The sequence below is a fragment of the Lissotriton vulgaris genome, chromosome 8 (assembly GCF_964263255.1).
Source record: "Lissotriton vulgaris chromosome 8, aLisVul1.2, whole genome shotgun sequence".
In the NCBI taxonomy this organism is placed as follows: Eukaryota; Metazoa; Chordata; class Amphibia; order Caudata; family Salamandridae; genus Lissotriton; species Lissotriton vulgaris.
In genome coordinates, this window is record NC_141696.1 from 1,156,325,044 (window position 1) to 1,156,350,586 (window position 25,543).

The window sequence follows — 25,543 nt, forward strand, 5'->3', positions numbered from 1 at the left end:
AAATTGCATAAGCTGAAAACCACACAAAACCACCAGGCGCCTACAGGCAATGCAGCCATACAAAAATCCATACCCCCAAAAAAAGATGCAGCCTCACAAACTGCTTTTAAAAATACAGATGGTGTGGCACATTAGGTGTACTCATGTCTCCAAACACACCTCTTCCCACAAAAACATTATTTGCATACAGGTGACAACTGAGTAAATTACCTCCAAAGGAAAATAGTGAATTGCTAAAAAATTCTTTATAGAAAAGACCATATTTCACAACAGCTTCGAGACATGTTGCAGCACCCACCTATCAGGGACCATTGTCCATAGAATTCCATGTACAGTGGTATCCGCTATTAACAGAAGTCCTTCAAATAAAGTTCCTGGTATCAAAGGAGGACAAGTGGACTTATACAAGGCCAGTGTTGATCTATAGGTGTCCGTTTTGCAAATACTGTTAACTCTGCATGTAGAGCAGGGATCCCTCAATCATGTGGGTCTGTGATAATAGTACCTGTGTTTAACAAGCATTTACAATGCAATAGGTCTCGCAGCATTAAAGTGTGAGTTACTGGCATTGTAAATGACAATGCTTTGCATTAATTTTTTTTATTTGCAATTGGTATATAAACATTGTTTGTGAATGGTTAGCTGTTGCTTATGCTAAGCAATGTTGGCAGCAAGATAGAGTGCTAGTCTTGCTTGTTATAAGCATGCTGATTTAAACAAGATTACACATTGATGCAGAGCCACAAAGAGGCGTCGGCTAGTGGGATGCACTTAAAGGGGCAGTGAAATAGAAGAGGACCCAGGGATAGAACGATTCAGCGTTATATTCTTGGCCCTTGCATTGTTTTGGGATGTGAGTGTGACCTGTGTGGGAATCAACCATGGTTTATCGTGTTAATGGAAGGAAGATGTATTCTTGTCCTAGACCAGAGTAGACCTAAGTGTGTGTTACTTACAAGTCTAAAACTAGCTCTGCCCTTTGGCCTGTGTTGTAATCGTACAGTAGGTAGAGAGTAGTTGCGCTTCATTGGTTGGGGCGTCGACTCTTTGCTGCTCCCCTCACAGAGGGCCGGCTGCCTCAATGAAGCTCCCAAGACACGTGTTCAGCTGTTCTTTGTTTTAGCTCCTGTGTGTCAGTGCACCGTGTAAGCGCACTAGCATACCCTGCTCTCTCTGGAACACTCACACTGCTGAGTCACTCGCACTCTGCAGTCACTCTGCAGTCACTCGCTCTCTGCAGTCACTCTGCAGTCACTCGCACTCTGCAGTCACTCTGCAGTCACTCGCACTCTGCACTCGCACTCACTCTGCACTCACTCTGCACTCACACTGCAGTCACACTGCAGTCACACTCACTCTGCACTCACTCTGCAGTCACACTCACTCTGCACTCACTCTGCACTCACTCTGCAGTCACACTCACTCTGCACTCACTCTGCAGTCACCCTCACTCTCAACTCACTCTGCACTCACTCTGCACCCACTAAAAAATGTGCCTTGGTGTAATCAATAACGCAAGTAAGTGACGATCCAATACAGAACCCATGACTGCAAAGGAGCCTGGTCAGGCAGTGAGGCAGAAGTGCAGCACTTTAAAACAAGAGTACGCTTGGAGCGAACAAGTGGACTGGATGTACTGTAGTGCACAGGATTCCTGAGAAATAATCCGAAAAGCTAGTGACTGGATTTTTTCTTAAGATTAATAACTCGCTACATGAAACACAATCCCGCAAATGTCAATGTCACATCACTATTGTGAACACAAGCTTGAAGAATACTATTCAAATGTAAGAAATGAGATTAAAATACAGGGGGGCAGATATACAAAATGGTAATATGTCGCGCAAAAAAAATGTTTCCTTAGAAAACCATGTGGGAACGCTACATGAGTATTTCGAATTTCCAGATATTTTTGGGAGTGGAGAAATCTTATTCCAAATAAGCCTGCTGCTAAACAAATTCAGGAAGCATTAACATTTCCTTCGGAAGGAAAGGGGAAAAATGTATGTCGCCAGTAAAAATGCACACCTCTTTTGAATTGATGCCGCCAGTGGGAAATGTACACTTCTTTTGAACATCACCCATAGGTAAGTGTACAGTTAGTCGTAATAATTGTGCAATATGTTCTTCATTATTTTTAAGAATTCCAACAAACGCATTTAAGTACCAATGCAACAATACAAATAAAAGAACTGTTTCGAACTTAGGTTTTTTAAAATATAAAACTACGGCCGATTTACAAGAATATGCAATGCCATAACTGTACTCGTCTAAGAGTTTTCTAACAGCGGAAGCCTCCAAGTAAAACATGTAACCATCAGTCTTTATAATCAATTATATCTTACTAACTACAAATGTGTGTATTTCCATGGACGCACTCATATCCGCATCTCGGAGACGGGTCTCTGGTAAGAGCGGTGCAATGAAAGCTGTGACGCCCACCCCAGCACGTGAGGGGTTCTCTGCTTGCCTCTGGTGGGGGGGAAAAACGCTTTAGCTCCATTCTCAGGGAACAAAAGACCGGCAGCCGGGAAGGGGAGAAGATTAGCAGAGGTTTTGCAGATCAAGAAGAAAAAAATTGGCAACAACAAGTCAATTTTTCACCCTTTCCTAGCCATGAAGAAGCTGGACTCTCAGACAACGCCAAACAACTTCATCCTTTTATACAATTGGACAATTTCTATCGATTTACCGCAAATAGAAAACAGAGCGGAACAGATCTATACAAGAGGGGCACACTTATTTATAAATATACATTTACAGCTTTAACGCACGATAAAAAAAAGCATGCTAGTCGGTGGTGGGGAGTGTAATGATGGGGGCCCTGGGCCCTCATGCTGGAAAGGACTGACGCAGACACAGTCAGCTACTTGGTGCAACTGGCCCAGAGCACGTGCGCCGGGCCTCTTTTATTAGAACTGTGTCACCTGACCGGTGACATCAGTGGTGGGTGGGTGTTCAGTGTGCTGGCATACAAAACCACTAGACTGCTGACTGTGACTCTGGGTCACTACAGGGAGCAAGAGGAAAGGGCCCTTGGAGCAAGGGTGGCCAGAGGTGGGGTGGCGAAGAGAGGGTGGCACAAACTAGTCAGTGGTGGGCACTAAGGGCAAGGAAAGGACCCGTAGAGCAAGGGTGGCCAGATGTGGGATGACATTGGACTCTGACATCAAAGCCAGTGCATGTCCTTGGCACGGGAAAAAGAAGAATCACACACAGATGAGGAAGGTGCTGTGGAACATGCTGGACTCGTCATGTTCAACCTCTTACCGTATTCATGGCTGAGGGGACACGCTTATCTTCATCTCATCCTTGGGTAGCCCGGGCCATCCGCTTCTGTCATCGCTATGAAACCACTAGATCTCGGCTTCTCCTTCGGGGCTTGGAGGGCACTTTGTGCTCTGGTGACGTGCGAAAGAAAGACCTGCACCATTGTGCAGGGCTTCGAAGCGAAGACTATTAGTATGTATGTCGCACTTTCGTTTACGTTTTCTGTACCTGACTTTTTAGATTTACATCACTTGTATGCTAAGGTTTGGTCCACAAGTCTTGTTATGCTTATGCTCCCCTCACTTCCCTAAGTTTCTCCTCACAAGCCCTCAGTTTCCCTTCTCGCCCCTGAAATGTTCCCTCACTTCTCAACCATCACTACCCTTACAAATCATTCATGTGTCCTCTCACTTCGCACACCAGATATCCCTGACATGTTTGATGGAGATTTCTCTCACTCGTTTCTCAATGTTTCCCTCCCATGTATTTGAAAGTGCCCCGAGCCAGGCTGTCAAAGTCCCACGTCATAGCCCCCAAAGTATTGTTCCCGGTGCCTCGGAGGCGACCCCTGATTTCAAGCTAGAGCCCTGTGTGTTGTTTGTTGTGCCCCTCGGTTGAGAAACGTGGTGATCTCTTTTAAATCTGAGCTGAAATCCAATCTGCTCATTTTGTCTCAAAAAGTTGCAGACTTACTAAAAGAAACATCTTATTTACTCATGTAAACACGAACTTCTCCTTGACATGTATTAACTTGTGTTAGCTGACATGTAATTCTGGAACATTCTCGGCATGGCCCGTTGCTGCTGTAACTATTTAAATGCTTTTAACTAATTGCCTCCCTAGCGATGCTGCTGTGTGTTTGGCCCTGTGGCCCTGCTTCAGTGACGTGTGTGGAGGGCCGTGGAGATCCCGTTCAGAGATACTCACTAGACATGCTAGGAATCACCCTGTTTTGCTTTCCACATGCAGAATGCAGTCCTTGCAGCCAAGATAGGGGCAGAGGGGACAGCGTGTGCAAGTGTATTGGTGCCAAAAGCGTATGTGTTTCTGAAGTCGTAATGTCAACTGGAGAGGTGTTAATTAACAAAGGAAGCCGACTGCACTTGCAGATGTGGAGGAGACGTGAGTGACCGGCAGGGGGCAGCTCTTGGAAATTTGAAAGCAGGCTGTGTCCATATTTTGGGACGTACTGGAAAACTAATGCAGCGCCTAATTCAGATATGCAGGCCGCTTGAGCAAACTCTCCCTGACGTTGTGCAATGTTTTGAGGTTTTCAAATTACGCTTTTTTACAGTTGATTTTTATGGAAGGCTTAAAGTCAGACGACAATACCCCCCCCCCCCCCCCCTTATTCTAGGCTTCAGAGCATTTGCTAGCACAGTTTGTACGAGCTCGCGCATTTAAAGGTGCACATGGTGGATCCGATGGCGGCACACAGGTTTTTAGACATGGTATTCCGCGTACACCACATATTCTGTCTATAAAACCCACATGCATCCAAGAACAAAACAGAGCTGCTCCAGCAACAGGAAGGAGGGGGCCGCTCAGCGAAGCTTTTATCAGCGCCGCACGCCTCTCTGCAGACTCCCCCTGCATTCCAAGAGGCGCGCGTCGTGATCCGGTTTTGTCTGTAATACTGTGGAGACAAGGCCTGGCCGCGCACAACGTTATCCTATGAGTAAACGCTGCACGCGGCCAGGTCTTGTCTCCACTTCCCTCTCGTTGTTGGCTGAGACGGCAACTATAGTTCTCTGGCGAGAACGCGCTTCGCGCGTTACTAGCCGAGACCTAAAAAGGGCAGTTGTGCGGATCCCTCTTGCTACCACCCTATTTGAATGCTGGATTCGATGGTGAACGTAATAGGTGGAGTTGTACCACATGAAATAATGACATGAACCAAAGAGTGGAATATTCTAGCAGAGGTTCACTAAGATTTTAGGACAAGTTTAGGAGTGATATAACAATTTCTAGACCTAGATCTTATAATGATTAAATATGCAGTCGCTAAAGCCTGCCCTTTACATCTGGGTTTCATGGACCTCTGGTGTGCCTTCAACAGTGTAAATATTTCACTTCTATTGTCACTTCTGCTTACCAAGAACCTGGACAGGGATATAGTGGAGTTCCTTGATGCCTTACATTACAACACAACAGTTAGGGTGAGATTTGGGGGAAATTGCAAATGTACTACTACCTTTGAGTTATCGCATGCAGGGTGGCAGGGATGTGTTTTTACACAGATTTTGTTCCTGCTGTATATTATTGATCTTGATATCTGGCTTACTGAGAAAGGGCAGGATATGCTACTTGCTAGTAGTAAACCCACAACTGTTTTACTATATGCCTTTGAGGCAAAGCATTTATCGCGAACCGGTAATGGTGTAAAAGCAGCTTATAAATGCTTTTATATTCTTAATGGAACTATTGGATTTAGGAACCAACTTCTCAAAGACAATCACTATGCCTTTTGGCCCTAAATGTTTAAGGCTATAGGGTTTCTCAATTAAAGGAAAGTGTATTGAGGGAGTTTATCAGTTACCTTACTCAGGAGCAAATTTTGATTCTGCTACCACATGGGCCCCCTGTTTATTTATGAGGACACAACGTCTTGAACAATCTCTTGGATTTGTATTTAATCTGGCAACTAATATTGGATAATAATCAATTACACCAATTAAGGACATTTACAACAGAACATGCCCGACTGTCTTAACAAATGGTGCAGGAATTTGGGACTAAAATGATGTAGGTAGTCCAAAGGGCAAAGAAAATTGTCTATCTGTGCCTTTTAAGCTTACCCCTTAGTACCCACATTATTCTGTACATGAAGAGCCTGAGCTAGGTTACGTGGAGATCCAATTTAAATCAGCACCTTTGCTTTTATGGGGTTCCATATGGTGCAACAAACATGCACCCCTAAATACAGCCAGAATACAAGATTGTATGACATGCAATTCACGGGCTGAAGATACTATGGAGTGCATATATAATGCCTGGTATTGAGAAACTGGGCAGACCTATTGTATTTACTGACCCATCTAAAATTGCATCAAGAGACAAACCATAGATGAAGTATTTTCTAAAAACAAGGATCTAATGATAAAAAGACAACAAACTCAAAAAAACATCTAACTTAGAGTATGTTATGATTCCAAACCTCCACACATATAGAAGTATATCTAGACTTAGTTTTATGTACTTGGGAACGCTCGCTCCATAGTAGGTTTATATTTGGTGCACAAGAATGGCTACTCTGTTTCCCCTTGGGCAATGTGGCAAAGCGCCAATGTTTCCTTGCCCTTATGATGAAATACACTGTTTTACACTTTATGTCTGTCTGCACATTTGTTTTTTCAAAACTCTTTTTTCTTGAGTCATCAGATAAAGTGATCACATATATTACAAAGAAGTAAAAGTATAAGCCAATCAGTATATCAGTTTCCAAGAAGGTGACTACTATATATATTATTTATAAAGCAAGAAAATAAACCATTCGGGTCTGTAAACGACAGCCCCTAACATTATTAACATCTGTGACTTATACCGCATAACAAACCACTGATCATGTCCGTCAAACCCCTCCATGTAGTCATATCTGGTGTAACAATGTTCCTGTCCTGTGATATATCTCTACATGGTTTCAACTTCTGCAGGTTGCGGTGGAGGTGGTTTTAATAGAAGAAACCTAAAATCCGCCCATCGTTTCCATATTTTAAAGTGCTTCTGTGGGCACCCTGTCTGCACATTTTATGGTATATTTTCACAAAATGTCTTACTCTCACATTTTAGGAATATGGGTTTTACCAACTGCAGAGCAGCATTAATGTTTTCACAACTGTTTCACTCTACTGATGGGTGTTTTATAATGAGTCCTTTCTTAAAATCTGCCCTTCAGCATCATAAGTGTCTATTGTTCTGATGATAATACTTTAATATTTATCACTATCACTTTTTATTGGGGATATCTAAGAAACCCTAATATGATTTTTGTACCGTGTCTTGCTGTTGTTTATTAAGGATAATTGCTCTGTAGATGTCTATACAGCTAATGTTTTTATGCAGTACATTTATGATTTTTGTCTAGCAATCGAATAATGTTTGATATGATTTGACTAAGTGAGGACTTTAAATTCCAAAATTCTGAGATTCGTAAGGTGGGGGAATGTAAAACAACATACAGATTTGCCATAGTGCCCCTAGCCAGCTCTTAGAAGAAGAGTAGTTGTCATGCAGTTAAGGGCAAACAAGTTGTCTTGCCTGCATAGATGGGTTAATAATGGGTAATCTGGCATTTTTTTTAATTGCATGTACATCTTGGTGAATTATGTGCAGTTGCCTGATGCATCTAAGATGTTATTTTGTGAAACGTTTCTCCTATTTTCGTTTAGTATCACATTCATTGTTATACTGTTTAAGTCTTATTTTTTTGTTACCTGTGTGAAATTGTGGGTAAACTAAGTTTCTACCTCCCCATAAAGCTCATGTTGAAAATGTTTTTAATAAACCTAACTTGTATTTGACTATTTCTCATTCCAACAATTTCCCAAGAAAGCTACTTTGTAGCCCCTCTGCTTCATAAGCACTAAACACATTTGGGAGAATGAAAATAATCAGTTTAATGCCACTATTATGTTCGCTTACACAAGCAGAGGTATAGAAAGGTGTGAATAACATAATAAATTGAATCTGATTAGATGGAAGAAAGTGCTTGTGCTGTGTTATTCCTATTTAGAGTGCTCCGAGTGTACTGTTTGCAACCATCAACTATGCCTTTGTTTTACAACAGAACAGGCATGAACTAAGCAAGCAGGCAATTGTCTGTAGCACTGAGCAAATGTGATTTGACAATAAGGATTTGGGGCATTTAGAACTGGCACCTTGCCTTGGCAGACAGTCAGTCACAGATTTTTCTATTCTTGTGGATCTACAATGCCTGACAGGGTCCCATGTTAGCTGAAGGTCATTCTAAAACATAGCTTGAATAATCTGTTAAGAACACATTTCTATGGACATTAAAAGAATAAAAAGGGATTGAGAAAAAAATAAAACACTTAAACAGACATTAAAAATTAAAAAAGGATGACATAAAAAATCTAAAACAGGGATGTTGGCATATAGGCAGCTGATAGATGTGTATGAGAAGAACAATAGTTCAATACCTCTCTTGTGATAACAGGCACTGAAATGGTTATATAAACTCTATCAGTGCTATTTGGAAAAAGTGGGAGGATCTTAGTTTTTTCAAACAGAATCCATTTTGTTTCAAATTAAACTGGTAATTCTTTACAAACATTTTTCATGTGGAGTTAACTGCGATATTTCCTTCAGCGTAGAGTTGGATGTGAACTAATTTGATCCTTTCCATACCATGTTGATTTTCGAAATGTATCTGTATTGATAACAAGGTACTGTGGATTATGACAGTGGAGTACATGGTATATGGACTCATCAATTATTTAACATGCTGCTTTTTCAACAGTAGGGTGCTAAAGAACTAAAACCATGAACATGTTGTAAATGGTCCTGTGGATGACAGAAACGCCTCTGGTGTTTTTTTTAAATATCCTTAATTAACAAATATGACGTTTTAGGTTTGAAGGAGCGAGGCCATAATTGGAGGTGAAGCATTACTGTGCCAGTTCTCTGGAAAACTGTTATAATAATACTGCAAAAATATATTTAACTGCAGGTCAATGGCAGGTTGAACCATCAGTACACATTGTTATTTACGAAATGTTAGGTAGAATCATTGAACTAGACATGATACAGTACAAAGGAGAACCTGGTTCTAGTACTAGTTTGTTGGGCGAATAGTTTCTATGGGATACAAGAAATATAGACAAGGGTACTCCCAAAGTTTGATTTTCGGTCTAGAGGGGGGAGTAAAAATACAAAAACTGAAAACTGAAAACCTCTTAACTGACCTATTTGTTTTACAAGTTATAGACTGAATCTCATCAATTCACATAGGATGCAACATGAATAAAGAAGTATTCAAAAACACATATTATTCTTTAGTTTTCTATTTATTTTCATGATTTGAGATAGGAAAACATTTTTATGACATTTTTCATATTTTTTAAGACAAAAACAATTAAATAGTTCAGTGCCAGAAATTCATAATTTACAATGATAAGTTTGATATGAACCCCACTAAGACCACTGTACTAGCTGCAGCTAATAAAAATCATCTTCTACGCCAGACGAAGAGTCCGTGTCTCTGTTTTGACAAGGCAGGTGAATCCCGGGGATTTAGGCGTACCCTGCGCCGCCGGGCCTTAAGGCTGCGGTTCTCCAATACTTTGAGTGATGTGAAAATGGGTCACAAATTGAGCCAGGTTAGAAGGTCCAAATACTCCCAAAATAGGACATCAATAAATGTAATTATATATTCTTTGATAGAATGGAGAGGTTTTCATTATGGATTTTTTTTAATGAATACCGTACACAATGTATTGAAAACTGTTCAGATGTTGTATGTTTTAATTTACGATTACTATGAGTCGGTGTTTGAGGTTCAGAGAAGAAATGACAATCATTATGCAGAACTGCGAGGACCTGTTAGTATTCCTACATTGACGATCAGTGCGGATTGATTTAAATATCTGTGGGAATTTGGATATTTCAAATTATTTGTGTTTATTTAAGAATACGTGTCAGTCACTTCTGAACGGGATTCTCCCTCGAAGCAGACAGAGACATCATGACCAACACAATTCATGTAAAAATGAAATAAATATAAAAGAAGATGTTCATAAGAACAACAGTAATTCCATTCATTACAATCAAATCAGGAAGGAAGCAGTTAATGTTATAGTTATAAAATTACAATCAAAGGAGGTTAAATGTTTTGCACGCGCTAAGCCCTCTAGAGAGCCGTTTTATTTCACATTGATTGGTCAATGATCTCATGGTCTTTTATTTTCCTTGCCATTAACAAGCAAATTAATACATTATGTCCTCATTTATATCGCTCGTTTTTCCACCCTACGTTCATCTGAGATGCTCATAAAGTGCAATCCAAAGACACAAATGCAAATCTGATGGACCATAAAATCAGACTCTCTTGTTTGTTACTGTTGCAATTAGAACTTAAGACTATGGAGACTTTGCAGGCAAATCAGATTTCTGCAGTTATAGGTTTAGTGTTTGGCATATGGACACTGGTCCTCAAGATGTGATGCATAGAGGGGTTGTCCAAAAGAGTGGTAACAACAACCACAAAGTCAAACTTTTCCTTCGTCATTTCATCCACAACTTGTTTATCCATACTTATGGTCTATTTTAAGCATTGTCTAGGTTCCACCGTCTAACTTTAGCACACCAATAACTAAGCTAAGGAAGAGGTGAGGAACCTGTAAATCTGATGTTTGATCCCACCCTATGACACTACCACTGGACGTCAAGCACAAATGTAATGTTTGATTTTGGTAGCTGTAGTTTCTTGGTGGACCTTTTGACGATCTTAAGCCTGAGACATGTAGCGAACAGCCGCAAGATAGTCGAAGATGCTGGATCCACAGCTTTACCATTGACCTTTGTGCTTTTATAAGGGACTGGTACAGGACCCATTAAAATTAAATTGGAACTCAAAATTAAGGCCTTATTGTAAGAACTAAATAACAGATGGGGGTTCAGGAATGAAAGTAAAGAGAGTATAGGAATTATTCCAAGGGGAAAGCGTACATGTAGTGTAAGGAAAAGCATATACTCAAGAGGTTTAATTACTCTATGGAGAGTCAAATGAAAGCACTATCAGTGGGTACTCATAAACCAGCTATGTGATAAATAGCTATGTTTTGATGTTTTCATTGTTGCCCAGCAATGGAGAGAAATTCCCACGATCAACACCTGCAGAAATCCATCCTATAAATATATAAGTAGCCCAGTGACAGTCACCAAATAGATAGCACCATATTTCGCAAAGGAAATTGATTTTTTCATTTGTTAATAACTTTTCTGTTTAATGTGGTCACCCCTTTTTAAACCTTTAGGGCTCTGCATCCGGCCCACTGCCAATGATCAACCTCTGCTGCGCACCACTTTTGGCAACATGCAGCAGGGGATGGCTGTAGGGCCTGTCTTTTGGCCAGGCCATGTCCACATCCTTCAGCCATGCGTACCCAACCTGAAGTCTCTTCTCCTTCTTTTTATTTATTTTTTGGTACCACAACGTTTCTGCAGATCCTGGCACACAAGCTTCAACACATTGGTGCTGCTTCAATATGGACCAAAGATTGAACACTGGCTCCTGCTGAAGTAGCGTGGTACCTTGGGGGAGGGCTGCTCTGGGCCCTGCAAAAGCCCTGCAAACCTCAAACCCTGAAATTCATATGTCAAACACTAAACCTATAACTGCAGAAATACAAGCATTTATAGTCTCGGGTGGGTGTCCTTCTGGCTACGCCCGAACTGCCTTGTAGTCAAGGTATCCCTAACCTACCCTCTCATGACCTTTTCCAAAAGTTTTGGGGATGCGGGTAATGAGTCACAGAGTTTTGTAAAAAGAATTCACAGTTGAAGTTTGCAAATCTGATCGCTCTGTACTGCAGTATTGCCATAGGTACAGCAGTACCAAGATGGTTAAGGGGAAAAAATGTCCCTCGGCCAATCAGAAGGCCCTATTTTTTTTAATTTCTTGGTACAGTATGAACAATGCACTTCAACCGTCCTAATTTTTTCTGAGCATTCTGACCACTTCATGACCAATCCAAGCCTCTTTTTAAATAGTAATTTTTCAAAAACATCTGAATGGAATTATAGCAAATCACAAAAAGCCTGCTTTCTTACTAAAGTTCCAACCTTCTGCCAAATGTGGAGTAATTCTGGTCAGCTGTTTTTTCCTGTATCAAAGAACAAACACAAAGAGATGATGGACCCCAGTTACACATCTGGGTTGAATCTATCAACGTTCTTTAGCTCACTTCGCCACCCCATTTCACACCCAGACATATGCAAATCAGTCTTGACCCTGTGCGTCATGGGAACAGTCCAGCCCGAATTGCCAAGACAGGTCTTCCCTGGATCAGAAACAAGCATCCTGGAACCGGTTTGGGGGTAACAGACCTTATCAGCCAGGCTAGCTTGAATCCAGTGGCAGAGTGAGCAAGGGACCCGCGACTGGGCATACCCTGCTAACTTAGGGCGCACAAAGCAAACACAAAGAGATGATGGACAGAGCACTGGAACTTTTCAAACACTCACCCCAGTCACAGATCTGGGTTGAATCCATCATCGGTCTTTAGCTCACTTTGCCGCACCAGTTCAGACCCAGCCATATGCATATCAGTCTTGACCCTGTGCTTCATGGGAACAGTCCAGCCCAAACTGCCAAGCCAGGTGTTCCATGGACTGGAAACAAGTATCTTGGGACTGTTATCTGGGTAACACCCCTTATCAGCCAGTCTACCTGGAAACCAGTAGCAAAGAGAGCAAAGGACCCACATCTGGGCATACCCTGCCAACTTAAGGCTAACAAAGCAAACACAAAGAGTTGATGGACGGAGCGCTGAAACTTTTCAGACACTCATACCCAGTCACAGATCTGGGTTGAATCCATCATCGTTCTTTAGCTCACTTCCCACCCCAGTTCAGATCCAGCCACATGCAAATCAGTCTTGACCCTGTGCCTCATGGGACCAGTCCAACCCGAAATGCCATGCCTGGTCTTCCCTGGACCAGAAACAAGCATCCTGGGACCGGTTTTGGGGTAAAACCCCTCATCAGCCAGGCTAGCTTAAATCCAGTAGCAAAGTGAGCAATGGTCCCATGTCAGGGCATACCCTGGGACCGGTTTTGGGGTAACACCCCAGCCAGGCTAGCTTAAATCCAGTAGCAAAGTGAGCAAGGGAACCACGTAAGGGCATACCCTGTCAACTTAGGATAAACAAAGCAAACACAAAGAGATGATAGACAGAGCGCTGAAACCTCTCAGACACTCACCCCCAGTCACAGATCTGGGTTGAATACATAATCATTCTTTAGCTCACTTCACCGCCCCCGTTCAAACCCAGCCATATGCAAATCAGTCTTGACCCTGTGACTCATGAGAACAGTCCAGCCCAAAACGCCAAGCCAGATCTTCCCTGGACTGGAAACAAGCATCTAGGGACCAATTTTAAGGAAACACCCCTCATCAGCCAGGCTAGCTTGAATCCTGAGGCAAAGTGAGCAAGGGACCACATCTGGGTATACCCTGCCAACTTAGGGCAAACAAAGTAACCACAAAGAGATGCTGGATGAAGCGCTGAAACTTTTCAGACACTCACCCCCATTCATAAGATCTAGGTTGAATCCATCAATGTTCTTTAGCTCACAACGCAACCCCAGTTCAGACCAAGCTATATGCAAATCAGTCTTGACCATGTGCCTCATGGGAAAAGTTCATCCCGAACTGCCAAGCCAGGTCTTCCCTGGATCAGAAACAAGCAACCTGGGATCGGTTTCAGGGTAACACCCCTCATCAGCCAGGTTAACTTGAATCCAGTGGCAGAGTGAGGAAGGGGCCCACGTCTGGGTATACCCTGCCAACGTAGGGCAAACAAAGCAAACACAAAGAGATGATGGATGTAGCGCTGAAACTTTTCAGACACTCACCCCAGTCACAGATCTGGGTTGAATCCATCATCGGTCTTTAGCTCACTTTGCCGCACCAGTTCAGACCCAGCCATTTGCATATCAGTCTTGACCCTGTGCTTCATGGGAACAATCCAGCCCAAACTGCCAAGCCAGGTCTTCCATGGACTGGAAACAAGTATCTTGGGACGGTTATCGGGGTAACACCCCTCATCAGCCAGTCTACCTGGAATCCAGTAGTAAAGAGAGCAAAGGGCCCACATCTGAGCATACCCTGCCAACTTAGGGCTAACAAAGCAAACACAAAGAGTTGATGGACGGAGCGCTGAAACTTTTCAGACACTCATACCCAGTCACAGATCTGGGTTGAATCCATCATCGTTCTTTAGCTCACTTCGCCACCCCAGTTCAGATCCAGCCACATGCAAATCAATCTTGACCCTGTACCTCATGGGACCAGTCCAGCCCGGAATGCCACGCCTGGTCTTCCCTGGACAAGAGACAAGCATCCTGGGACTGGTTTTGGGGTACCACCCCTCATCAGCCAGGCTAGCTTAAATCCAGTAGCAAAGTGAGCAATGGACCCATGTCAGGGCATACCCTGGGACCGGTTTTGGGGTAACACCCAAGCCAGGCTAGCTTAAATCCAATAGCAAAGTGAGCAAGGGTACCACGTAAGGGCATACCCTGTCAACTTAGGATAAACAAAGCAAACACAAAGAGATGATAGACAGAGCGCTGAACCCTCTCAGACACTCACCCCCAGTCACAGATGTGGGTTGAATACATCATCGTTCTTTAGCTCACTTCACCGCCCCAGTTCAAACTCAGCCATATGCAAATCAGTCTTGACCCTGTGACTCATGGGAACAGTCCAGCCCAAAATGCCAAGCCAGGTCTTCCCTGGACTGGAAACAAGCATCTAGGGACCAGTTTTAGGGTAACACCCCTCATCAGCCAGGCTAGCTTGAATCCTGAGGCAAAGTGAGCAAGGGACCCACATCTGGGCATACCCTGCCAACTTAGGGCAAACAAAGTAACCACAAAGAGATGCTGGATGAAGCGCTGAAACTTTTCACACACTCACCCCCATTCATAAAATCTAGGTTGAATCCATCAATGTTCTTTAGCTCACAACGCAACCCGAGTTCAGACCCAGCTATATGCAAATCAGTCTTGACCATGTGCCTCATGGGAAAAGTTTATCCCGAACTGTCAAGCCAGGTCTTCCCTAGATCAGAAACAAGCAACCTAGGATCGGTTTCAGGGTAACACCCCTCATCAGCCAGGTTAACTTGAATCCAGTGGCAAAGTGAGGAATGGGCCCACGTCTGGGTATACCCTGCCAACTTAGGGCAAACAAAGCAAACACAAAGAGATGATGGATGTAGCGCTGAAACTTTTCAGACATTCACCTCAGTCACAGATCTGGGTTGAATCCATCATCATTCTTTAGCTCACTTCGCCACCCCAGTTCAGACCCAGCCATATGCAAACTAGTCTTGACCCTGTGCCTCATGGGAATAGTCCAGCCCGAACTGCCAAGCCAGGTCTTCCCTGGACCGGAAACAAGCATTGTGTGAAATCTATAGACTACAGGTTTGGTTTCTAACAGGGAAGAATGGTCAATACTTTTATTCTTGCTGACATCTTTGCTTAGGTTGCAGGTCACAAGTTCCAGCCCCATAATACAACTCGGTGGGTGTCACATCGGCTACACACATCTACAAATAAGCTACAAGACATTAGCTTGAATCCTCACAACATTAAACTCAATTTGTTCTTCTTATGAATTCAATGAAATTTGTACTGCTAAATGTATTTACTTATGATTTTGCAATTTTTGATTGTCCATGCATGGTGCGAATCCACCTACCCACACAGTTAGCTGAGAGTATTAGAGAAGGCACCTAAAGAAAACATATTTTTCTACTCATCATATTCTTAGGCATGTTATTAGTAATTTGCAATGCAACAGGCCTCATATTTGCGAGAGTTTGAGCTATTGGCATTGTCAATGACAATGCCTTTTATTTATATGTTGTCTTTCAGAAACGATAAATAAAAGGCATTGTCATTTACAATGGCAATAGCTTAAACTCTTGCAAATTCAAGACTTATTGCATTGTAAATGCTTGTTTTGTTTTTGGGAATGTTACCGCTTCTAATGCTGAAACTTTCTCCACTTGGGTTTTGATCTGTCCATTCCCTGGGAGTTAGCCAAATATCTTAATTTATTTTTGGCTAAGTCCTTTGGCTTTTCTACTGTTCCATGGGTTGATGTTGAGTCCCACATTTTTCAACTCACGGAGGACTGTGTGGAAATGTACTAAGAGCTCTGACCTTGTTTTACTGTAACTAGCAAAATCACCAAGCTGTGCAGAACCTTCGCCTTGGTGTTTACCAATCAATAGAATCGTTAAACGGTCAAATGTTGCAGCTGCTCCATGTATCCTGAAGGGTAGAAATGTAAATTGATATACCCTGCGTCTAGAGGTAATAACGTCTGTTTTGTCTTTAACAGACTTGTTTTGGGGAATTTACCAGCATCTTTTGTCAAGTCCCAAAGGGTGATATGCCTAGCCTCGCATAGTTGCTCAATAAGTTCATCACACGTTAGGAGATGAAGTGACTTGAATTTTGCGATCCTATTTATCTTTCTAAAGGTAAGAGAATAATAGGGGAACACCAATTGCTTTTGGAGAGTTCCATCAATGACTTATACTTTTAACATCTTCTCAACTTCTTCTTTAAATGCTTTTCACTAGCCTCTGGAATATAATAAGGCGTTTGATGATTGTGCCTGGTTCTGTATGATTAAAGTGCTGTGTTAGCCAGGTCCTACCACGTTTATTTGAGAAGTGCTTGTAAAAAGAGGTTAAATATATTTTCTAAGACCAACCTCTTACTTTTAGTAAGACTAGAATTATCCTCTAGTTATTTTAGGACATTAGGAGGAGAATGAAGTATGGCTACTACAGTGATTGGCGGAGGAGGAGGAGGACCCCTAAATTGTTTACAAGATTTACGGTAAGGAATTGATTTTCATTTCTCTTACCAGATGATTTTTCTGTTGATACATTATTTTATTGAAAATCTTACAACTCCTATATGGGGCCTGCCAGTGTGCTCACTATTTTTGACAACTGGAAGAAATGAGAAGTAACACAATCCCCCCAGGTTTAATTCTTTATGGTTGATGTTGAAATCATAGTAGTGCTGTTGAATATTTTGGGCATTTCCCACATTAACTGCACTAGCTCTCTAAGTTTAGCCAGACTAATTCTAAAATAAGCAGCAAACTCAATTAGTGTTTTGTCTTCTCCTGTATCCTCCTCCCAGGGTTCTTTAGTCAATTCAAAAAGAGTCCAGAATTGCCATCGAAATACTAGTTTGGATGAGGAAAATCCTAGACTAGACTATGGTTAACACCTAATGGCAAAGAGATTTAATAGAAGTATCCATCCCTATCTCTTGGAACTTAGGGGGTTATTCACAAGCCCATTGCGCCGCCGTGCATCACTTTTATTGATGCACCAGCAGCACAATGGGCGTCCCCATATTTACATGGCCATGTAGAGTCACTCTGCGTGACTTTTCCCAGCCTTGTAACTATGTTTCCCGTATATGCATAACTCTGCATGAAAAGGGCATTCCATGGGGTTTGCTGTCCCCACACAACATCCATGAAACTAGACGCATTTCCAGATTTGCAACATTTTGTAAACCTGAGAATGTGTCAGAATCCTACGACTCTTCAGGAGAGGCATAAGGAGGAGCAACAAGAAGAAATAATTGTATTTCTCCTTGTTTTTTCCTTTTTATATGCCTGCTGCATTCTGCGCGCACATAGAAACAGGAAAATGCCTTTAATTATTCTCTTTCTGTAGGAAGATGTCCGTTCCTGCACAAAAATAATCATTGCCTCAGGGCAGGCACCCTTGCAAAATCATGGAAGGCTGTTTGCCCTGGCGCACAGCTGCTGTTTGTGCACCGGTGCAGAGCAGCAGGACAGGAATGCGCTGTATCTTGTACATACGGCACATTCCTGCCCTTTTATTTTGACACAGGGCAGTGCCGCTGGAAGGCAGCAGGACGAGCTTTGGAAATGCACCTGTGTGCCTGTGAGTGGTACTGTGACCTGAGAGGAACTTGGCAGCATTTCCAGCAACCCCAGATGACTTTTCTTTGCTCACTACTACTGCTGCCCTCTAAAGATGAAGGGCTCATTCCAGAAACAAGTGTCTAGAGATATACAGCAATATATGCACCAACATCTGGTAAAAACCTCCAGCTAATTTTGAAGTAAGCATGAACTGTGTACTACATTTGCCAGGATGAAAAGGGGCGAAAGAAAGGTGCTGGGATGTGAGGCAGTGTGACCTCCATTCTGTTTAAAAGGCACCCTTGAGCCAGCAAACTGACGAGCTTTGGAGATGTACCTGTGTGCCTGTCAGTGGTACTGTGACCTGGAAGGAATGTGGCAGCATTTCCAGCAACTCAGATGGTTTTTCTTTGCTCTCTAATACTGCTGCTCTTTACTGATGAAGGGCTCAACCCAGATACATGTGTCTAGAGATATACAGCAATGTCTCCATCAACTTTGGTAAAAAAAACTACAGCTAATTTTGAAGTAGCATGAACCATCTACTGTTGGCACACACATTTAAGCCAAGCCTGATATCAAACAATGTCCACTCAGTTATTCATTTCCTAAATGCTTTATTCACACAATATTATACTCCCTAATTTAGAAAATTAATTTAGGGGTACCCTTCTTTGTTACACATACTGAGAGGAACTTGACACCATTTTCAGCAACCCCAGATGATTTTTCTTTGCTTTCTAATACTGCTGCTCTCTATTGATGAAGAGTTCGGCCCAGAAACACATGTCTAGAGATATACAGCAATGTTTAGCTTGCTAGGTCGACATGGCAGTTTAAAACTGCACACACAGGCTCTGCAATGGTAGCAGAAGGCATGTTTAAAAGGCTATTTAATTGGGTGGCACAGGCCTTCTAGTAGCATTTAATTTACAGGCCCTGGGCACATGTAGGGCACACTACTTGGGACTTATAAGTAAATTAAAAATTCCGATTGTGGCTAAACCAATGTTACCATGTTTTCAATCAATCAATCAGGAGTTTGTTAAAGCGCAACTACTCACCCGTAAGGGTCTCAAGGCGCTAGGGGTGGGGGTGGGGGGGGGGAGGTGCAGGTTCCATTCCATCAAGGAGGGGGTCTGTCGAAGAGCCAGGTTTTGAGGTTTCTTGCGAAGATGGGGAGCAATGTTGTCTGTCTGAGGTGGAGCGGAAGGGCGTTCCATGCTTTGGCCGCGAGAAAGGAGAAGGAGCGGCCTCCTGATCTGGTCTTTCTGGTGCGGGGGACCTCTGTGTAGGAGAGCTGGGCTGATCGTAGGGTCCTTTGAGTTGCGTGGCATTTGAGCCGGCTGTTCAGGTATGCTGGTCCGGTGCCGTGGAGGGCCTTGTGTGCGTGGGTGAGCATCTTAAAGGTGATTCTCGCCTCGACGGGGAGCCAGTGGAGTGTGCGCAGGTGCTGGGAGATGTGGCAGTGTTTTGGCAGGTTGAGGACCAGTCTTGCGGCGGCCTTCTGGATGTTCTGTAGCTTGCGGATGAGGTTTTTGTTTATTCTGGCCTAGAGTGCGTTGCCGTAGTCGAGTCTGCTGGTGATCAGGGCGTGAGTGACTGTCTTTCGGTGTTCAAGGGGGATCCAGTTGAAGGTCTTACGAAGGAGGCGGAGGGTGTGGAAGCAGGAAGATGAGACAGAGTTGATCTGGCGGTCCATTTTGAGCTCGGATTCTAGGATGATTCCCAGGTTGCGTGCGTGGTCTGTGGGGGTTGGCGGGTTTCCGAGGGCGGTGGGCCACCAGGTGTCGCTCCAGGCGTCGGGATTTGGGCCCATGATGAGTACTTCTGTTTTGTTGGTGTTTAGTTGTAGGCAGCTGTTTTTCATCCATTTGGCGACGGCTTTATGCCTTCTCAAAAGTTGCATCTGGCGGTGTTGGGCTCGTTGGATAGGGAGAGGATGAGCTGGGTGTCGTCTGCGTATGACACGATGTTGAGTTCGTAGGTTCTGACGATGAGGGCAAGTGGAGCCATGTAGACGTTGAAGAGCGTCGGGCTGAGGGAGGAGCCCTGGGGGACTCCGCAGGTGGTAGGTGTGGGGTCTGAGAGGAAAGGGGGGAGTCTGACCCGTTGCGTCCTGCTGGAGAGGAAGGAGCAGATCCAGTCGAGGGCCTTGTCCTGGAGTCCTGCGTCGTAGAGTCTGCGTATTAGGGTGCGGTGGGAGACTGTGTCGAACGCCGCTGATAGGTCTAGGAGGATGAGGGCTACTGTTTCTCCTTTGTCCAGTAGGGTGCGGATGTCGTCCGTTGCGGCGAGGAGGGCGGATTCCATACTGTGTTTTTTTCTGAAGCCAGATTGGGAGGAATCGAGGATGTTGTGTTCTTCAATGAATGTGGTGAGTTGGCTGTTGATGGCTTTCTCAATGACTTTCGCTGGGAAAGGGAGCAGGGAGATGGGTCTGTAATTTTTGAGGTCGGTCGGGTCCGCTGAGGGTTTCTTCAGGAGGGGGTTGACCTCGGCGTGATTCCAGTCATCGGGGAACGAGGCGGTTGCCAGGGAGCGGATGGTGTGGCAGAGCATGGGTGCGATGGTGTCAGCGGCTCTGTTGAAGATGTGGTGGGGGCAGGGGTCCGTGGGGGCCCCTGAGTGGATTGACTTCATTGTCTTCAGTGTGTCTTTGGTGGTGAGGGGTGTTCAGTCATCAATCGCTGGTTTCCGGGTGTCGGGGGTGGTTGGTGAGGGTTCAGTGTGTTGGTTGTCTTCGTCGAAGTTGTCGTAGATGCTCTTGATTTTGTGGTGGAAAAAGGTGCTGAGTTTGTCGCAGAGGTCTTGTGAGGGAGGGATGTCGGTAGACTCGCTGGTGGGTTGGGTGAACTCCTTGATGATGCTGAAGAGTTCCTTGCTGTTGTGTGCGTGGGTGGAGATTCTGTCTTCAATCGCTTTTTTCCTCGTTTCTCTGATGAGTTGATGGTGAGCGTTGGTGGCGGCTCTGAAGTTGTTGTGGGCTTCTGTGGATTTGGTGTTTCTCCAGGCCTTTTCGAGGCAGCGGCATGTGCGCCTGGACTCTTGAAGTTCGGTGGTAAACCATCTGGCTTTCTTGGCACGGGTATTGTTGTTTTTCTTGAGGGGGGCTATGGTGTTGGTGCTGTCCGAGATCCATCTATGCAGGGTTCGGGCTGCGGTGTTGGGGTCGTCGCTTTCCGCGATGGTTGGGGTGGAGTTGTTGAGTGAGGAGATGAGCTGGTCGTCAGTGATTTTGGTCCAGTTTCTTTGTGGAAGCAGGTGCTGGTGTCTGTGGATGGTGGGTGTTCTTAAGGTGAAGTGGACGCAACGATGGTCGGTCCATGGGAGTACGGTGGTGTGGCTGAAGGTGATGGAGTTTCCTGTAGTGAAGAGGGGGTCGAGGGTGTGTCCTGCTGAGTGCGTGGGCTCAATCACGATCTGGCAGAGTCCAATGTTGTGGAGGTTGTCCAGGAGGCATGTGGTGTTGGGGTCCAGTTGATTGTCGAGGTGGAAGTTGAGGTCTCCCAGCAGGGTGTAGTTGGTGGATGCGATGGCCTGTGGGGAGATAATGTCAGTGATGGAGTTGGCGAAGGGTCTGCGGGGTCCAGGGGGTCGGTAGATGAGGGTTCCTCGAAGGGCGGCAGTGGGGCTGGCCAGTATCTTGAAGTGAAGGTGTTCCATCAGTTCTGTGGACTCATCAGGGAGTGTGCTCAGGCGGAGGCTGGATTTGTGGACGATGGCGATTCCTCCTCCTGGGTGGGTGGAGCGGTCCTTCCTGTAGATGTTTTAAGCAATGAGTACATGCATTTTAGCATTGCTTAGGAGTGGTAAACTGCCAATAGTCCTAAAGCCAACAAAAACATATTCAGCAAAAAGGGGAGGAGAAAGGCAAAGTGTTTGGGAGTGACCCTGCAGGAAGGGCAATTCCAACATTCCCATTCTAAAGGCCATGGACTGGGCTAGGGGCAAAGGATTAAAACTAATCTTCAAGGTGGTCTGAAAGGCAGATTAGGTTTATAACGTCTTTCAGCATCTGTTTCCTTACTATGGGCTTTGTTTGCTCCACAGTAGGCACTGGCTATCTCAATCACGAAGGCTAAAGTCAACCAGTTAAGTTGCTTTATAGATTTCTGTACTCATAGGCGAAATACACAAACTGCTTTCAGCAAATGTTATCGATTACATCCTCTTTACTGGAGTCCCTCGTCCTTAAGTCAGTTAAATCCTTGATCCTAAAGGACAGGTCTCTTGGATTATCAGTAGGTTGGCCTCTTCTTTGCCAAAATCGAATTCAATTTGTCTCATCATCAGTATCTAGTTGCTCCAAGATGGTATTTTTAATATCTCAGTCTGGGGTGTTCCTTGCTGAGTTGGAAGACAGGTAGGTCACTTCTATGTCCCCATCTTTCAAGGGTAATAGGCAATTTCACCATTTCTCGGGTGACCAGTTCACAATGTGTGCAATGAGTTCTACATTACCTTAATAAATAGTTGGGATCTTTATCCAGGGTGAGCTTTTATAACACCTGTTTTGTTTGTAACTATATATTTACCCTTTCTTGTGAGAGGACCTCAACTGGCTTGCCTATTGTGGATGTCTGTGCTAGGACGTCATAGGTTCGCTGTTCAACCTGATTTGGAAGCTATTGCTAGAAATTTTCTCTGTCTTGATCCATAGTCTTTACTTATCATTCTAATGCCCGTCCAAGTTTATGCTGGCCCTCTATCAGCTGATGTACTACAGCATCCATGACGGAGCTTATCTTGCAGACCGAGATTTCACTTCTATAGGAGGGTATGAACTGTTCCCCCCAAATCACAGAAGGAAGGAAATAGGGTGTCAATGGGTTTGTATTTTCTCTGCTGACAATGAAAGATTTGTAGATTAGAGGCGCAATAAATACAGAAGTTCAGAAATTCTCTTAATAAGATGTTTCTCTTTTCTTTTGACCTTTGATTCCTCCTCCCTTTTCTTTCATTTTCTTTCTTTTTTCAGGTCTCAAGTCACTGGGTCTCCACAAGTCCCTCTCTCTGTGGACCATCAAGAGAACCTAAGGTAATTATCAGCATTGGTAAATGAAAGAAAATGAACAAAAGTAAGAAGCACAGCCAAAAACCTTGTTCCCCACTCTTATATCAGGCCCTTCTGTAGGCTTCCATTTAAAATGTATGGTTCTTTACCTTCCTTTTATTGCCCTGTAGTTTCCTTCCAATATCTAGGCTTTATAGTTGTTCTTTAATCCTTCCTCTTGATAAATGTATAGATATGGCTTGCCCTCCTTCTGTGTCTAAGCTTTCCTGAATGGGATTTCTCAGTGTTGGATTGGGGATGTATGTGTGTGATAAAGAACACAATCAGCGCAATCATATGTGGTCATCTTTGTTTCCCATTTCCTTTACATAATCTTTGCCAAATACTCTGCTCGGTTTTTGGTTATATGGCTGCTTTCCAGCTCTTCCCTTTTATGTTTCCTACCTTTAATGTCCCATTTTTTAAACCTAATACATTGGAAGAGACAACAAGTTATTCAGTGATGATCTATTAACCCCCTGGGAAGCCAAGACAATCCCCTGGATTGAGCCTAGTCCGGGACTCAAAGAGGTGGGTGCATTGCGCCTGCCTCTTTGTCTGTGGTGTGCATTTCTGTGCCTGGTTTGTCCTGCTCTCAAGCATGTGCCTCTGGCCCCTCTTGCCATCTGTGTTGGTATCTGCATCCAATTCCTTCCCTTCCTCTCTTTCCTTTCTCTAACCTCTTTTATCGACTCCTTGACCTCCTCTCTAGCTTACTTGTTCCTGTGTATTAAAAACATGTGTCTTGGATTGTTGATCACTTTCCTTCCATCCCTTCTACTTCATATTGTCCTCTTTCTCTATTAACATTCTGCTGGTGTAGTCTTTCATCCCTTTTGAGGTTTCGCCTGTCGAAAGCTGCGCAGCAGCGTTTCGCGCATGCGAAATCTTATGAGAATAGTATGTGGGCTTTGTCCCACCTCTGTCTTCCATTGGCTAGCTCCATAAATGGAGGCTAGCCATTGGAAGAGAGAGGCGTTCGTCATTGTGCGAGGCGATTCGTGGGCGTTCCGGCGATTTTTTCCCTCTCCGCCCCTTGCAGAACAGCATTGCGGCAGTGGGTGTTACTTTTTTTTTTTTGCCTCATGTTTGCGGCCGCCATTTTTTCATGGAGCTGGGGCTGAGCGGATGCTCGAGATGTTCCGTTCTCCCCAGGAAACTGTCTTCAGCGGCATTCTTACGGCTCCCTTCTTCCTGCTGAGAAGCACAAACCACACAGCCGCGGAACACCAGAGTCTCCACAGCATCAAAATCGTCCGTCGGGACATTACTGGCTGGAGCTGCTATCGCGGTAAGTCTGCACCCCCCGCTCTCCTACCGGCACCCCACGGCCGTATTTGGGCTGGTGTCCGCCGGAGGGGAAGGGGGGTCATGCAGCTCCTCCGGCGGCTGTGCGGGCCTCTGGGCCGGAGTGGCGGGAGGTCACCAACAGAGAGGAGTTGCCGCATCAGAGCGTCGGCAGAGCACGGCGGTGACCGGGGAATTCTGTAGTGAGTGCAGCAGTGCAGAGCTCACTTGCACCCGATCCTCTGCCCCCCACCCCCCCTCTCCTACCGGCACCCCACGGCACGGCAGTGACCGGGAACTTCTGTGGTGAGTGCAGCAGTGCGGAGCTCGCTTGCACCCGATCCTCTGCCCCCACCCCCCTCTCCTACCGGCACCCCACGGCCGTATAATTACTTCTGTTGACGTATATTGTGCTCCGAGGTTGCAGGGGCATTCACCCCGTTATTACATAACCCCGTTTCCTGGCTGTTGAGCCTTCACTGGCATTCAACACTGTTAATCTGTTTTGTCTCTTGTCTGACCTCTTCAACTGCCAGCTCTCTGATTTCAACACATTTAAATCCCGGTTCCTTCCATTCTTGCTTTGAGGATTTGCTGCTCTGTGGCAGTCTCTAACTGCCTCTCCCCTCCCCCTTTAATAAATCTTGTTATCTCATTTTTCACTCTGCTTGGATGAAATGTCACCTCTAAACCAATTATCCTTTGCTAAAATAGCCCTTTGCCCTTGTTTTAGATTTGATTAACTTCTGCTTAACTCATAATTGCTTGAAGTGAGTGTGAGGAAGCTGCACTGAGATGCAATAAAGCAAATTCAAAATGCTAGGGTAATAAGAAGCATGCTACCTGCAGACGCGCCAGGATTAATCCTACTAGTTGGGACTCTGATATTACAAAAACAAGAACCTGCAGTTTGTTGAAGACTCAGGTTTCTGCGCCTTTCATTCACACTCAGAGCTGCAGGGATGGTGCAGTTCTGAGACTGTTATCTGTGTGATCAACAAATGCCAACAAGACATCCAAAAACCTCCTTTTCATACAGTGTACAAAACCACAAAAAAGGCTGTGTTGCACACTGCAGACAATTTAATGGAAAGCAAAGGGCAGCCAAGCAGGCACTGAAGCAAAATTTACAAACCTGTAATAAATATTGCATGAACTAAAATGTTCAATCTCATCACATCCAGTCCAGGAGAAAAGACTGCACATGACTGAGCATGAGCACAGCTGGGCTGATGGCTCCCACAATTCGG